Genomic DNA, 3039 nt, shown 5'->3' with positions numbered 1-3039 from the left:
TTCACCTCTGACAGTCTCTATTGTACTTGGGTTGAAAATGCAGTACCTACTTGCTAGAGATGATGGCTCTGAATGTATTTTACTACCAGTCATACTCTGGGGGACCATCAAGAAGATCTCTCTGTCCTCCCCCCTGATATATCAGAAATTATGGTAGAGTGTACCCTAAAAGATGGTGCATAATAACATCCAAGATGTAGACAGAAGGCAGGAACCATGGGAGGCATGGATCTATAGGCAAGAGAAATAGGTGAGTTGACAAAACTGTAAGTCCTCTAAATTCTCTTTAATAACTCTTACAGCTCTTCAATTTCTTGAGCCTTTGAAGGTGGCCATTTTAACTCTTCTAGGTTGATGACCTCTTGGTGTTCCTGACAGCTCAGATCCATCTCAACTGAGATGGGAGTCCAAAACCACATGCTGCTTGAGAAGCTGCATGACACTTCTACCAATGGTGCTTCCTGGTTTTTCTTAAATACCATTTGGGCATTCATTGAGATTAGGGAGCCAGGTGTTTCTGCACAGCTCCATACTCTTCCCCACATCCAGCCTTTCTCTTCTGTCTCCCAACTGGGGTAAATATACTGTCCCGACCTGTACTTCAGTAGAAAGCCTGCTCTGAGAGTCCAAATGTATGTGCCTGTATTCATCCAGATATATATGCATGCCAACAACCATATCACCAGTCACTGATCTCAGCTGGATTTTACTCTCACTTTTGAATGAACAGAATTATAATTCCATGCCTTTATCTCTATCTCTCTGACTGGAAACCAACTGATACCTTTATTAGTGTGATTCTCTATGCTTGTGTAGAGAGGAAAATTCAGATATCCTCACCCCGACTCTATGAACAATTCCCAGTCTTCCTAACCCTCCAGCTGTAGGTTGGCTAGCTTTCTCTAATTGCCTAAAGCACTGTATCTATACAGCTCATGGTCTCCTTGAGCAAATTATGGATTAAGAGGACTTGGTGGAGTCTGTGTATAAGATTTTTTAAATGAGAAAACTACAGTTTAGGGGGTTATAAACAGTATTTGTATTCTAGAGTGGAAAAAAAGAATTTGATCATAGGTCTGCAGTGCTCTCACTCACTTGTTTTAGCAGGAACACATTTTGTGAAACTCAATTTTTCAGACACAAGGTGGGTACCTACCTCCCATTCCAGAATTCCTACCTCCTAAGCCAATGAGGTACCACTATGCTGACACCTTTAACTGATATTTCAAATTCTGTTCAGTGATATAAGTTGGATGTATCTTTAAACAATGTCTTTCTCCAAATATTCATTTACTTAAATATCCAATATCCAAAATGTTGCTGTTCATTTTTGGGGAAATGTGGATCTTTTTGTCTCAGCAGTTTCTCATGGGAGGCCAAGTTATTGCAGTAAGAACAGGAACATCTATGTTCATCTGATGCAGGAAAAAAGATCCTGAATAGGAGGCGGCAAGGGAGGCCCTCAACCTGGCCCAGGTCTGGTGTCATTTAAGATAGAATAAGCCAGAGTTTGACAAATATCCTGTGGCCCACTGTTATTGTGCTCAGATCCAAGACTTGGGGTGGGGAGGGTGGCTGTGGGGAGCCATGGAGTTTCCTGTGAAGGAAATGGACATTCCTACAGAATGATTTATCGTTTTGCTTTAGTTGCACCACTGGTTCCTTAGGAAAAAACTTCCTTTAGCCAACTTTAGAGAAAATCAGGTTCCTCACGGAGAATTAAGCATTCAGGAACCAGAACCAGTGCAGCCATAATGAAGACAGGCCAGGCCATAACCATTTGGCAAGTTATTTCATGAGCAGAAGTCCTATTCCTGTCATACCCTCAATTTCTATTGCAGAAATAAATATATCAGTTCTACACTGCAACAAAAATGGGATCTTCTGGCTATGATTTGATTGACACAAACAGTTTTGAGCATGTGTCAGAAAGCAAACTAAAGCGCTTTTTGGTTTTTTTTTTCAGCAATATTTCCATGTGTGTAGCAGGACTCCAAACAGTGTAAATCTTCAAGAGAGTAACCTTTATAGGTGTCCTTCTTTTGCTTAACAAGTACCTCCATCACCATTAGAGAGTATTTTTTGAGAAAAGAGAAAATTGATTAGTGAGGACATACTCTACTCAGTACCTCTGGAAATATCTGATCATCCCTGCCCAAGGAATGGAATAAAAATGTTAACATACTTAACTTTTATGAATGATATGCATCCCCCACTACCTGTAATCTCAATCTAGATATATGTCATGTCCTGTAGCAGAGATTTATGTATGTGTTTTATATCCCATGACACCAGGCAAAGTCATTCTACCTATGCCTCCATTCAAGTCAGAGGGTGCATGAGTGAGACAGAGAGAAAGGGGGTACAGATGGAGAGAGACAGAGATCAGTGATATACCAGCTTCATTGGTATTGAAATAAACACCAGTAATCACCAAACATCCCTGCAGATAATTGAGCCCAGCTGCTCCAGTGTAGGATGGAGCTGTGTTTCCTTCCTCTTGCTCTCCTCCACAGCATCTAACACAATGTATATTGTTTAAACAGCTGCACAATAAATGTCAAATGTCGAATGAAATCCCTTAGGGACAAAAACAGGCTGATTGGTGGATGGGTGGAGGGGTGCTGGGAGAAGACTACTGGTGAGCAGGCAAACACACTCAGAGGAAGGAGGATCAGTAGAATGACTTTTAGCTCCGCCCTTCCTTTTCCACCCATGCACAGTGCATGGGTGTCCAAATTATTTCAGCAATAGGTCCTTCCCCTTTCATTCAAACTATCAATGGAGATGTATTCTCTGTTGTTCGCTTATCCCATCTCCACAGTAGGAGCTCTTAGGATAAGATAGGAGACCCATTAAAGAGCCCAACAAAGCTTGGAAAGGTGGAGGGAACTACAGGGGCCCAAATATCTCATGGATTGACAGATGATCTCACCATCCATTTTCCTTTAATTGTTAGGGTCCTCCAACCAAGTACACCCTATGGTTGGGGGGTGTGTGGTATGTAGAGGAGCTTGGGGGCAAGGGGAGGGAGGGAGA

Source organism: Lipotes vexillifer, unplaced genomic scaffold (assembly GCF_000442215.2).
Source record: "Lipotes vexillifer unplaced genomic scaffold, Lipotes_vexillifer_v1.1 scaffold1145, whole genome shotgun sequence".
Taxonomy (NCBI): domain Eukaryota; kingdom Metazoa; phylum Chordata; class Mammalia; order Artiodactyla; family Lipotidae; genus Lipotes; species Lipotes vexillifer.
The sequence above is the reverse complement of the archived record's forward strand: the minus strand, read 5'-3'. Positions refer to the sequence as shown.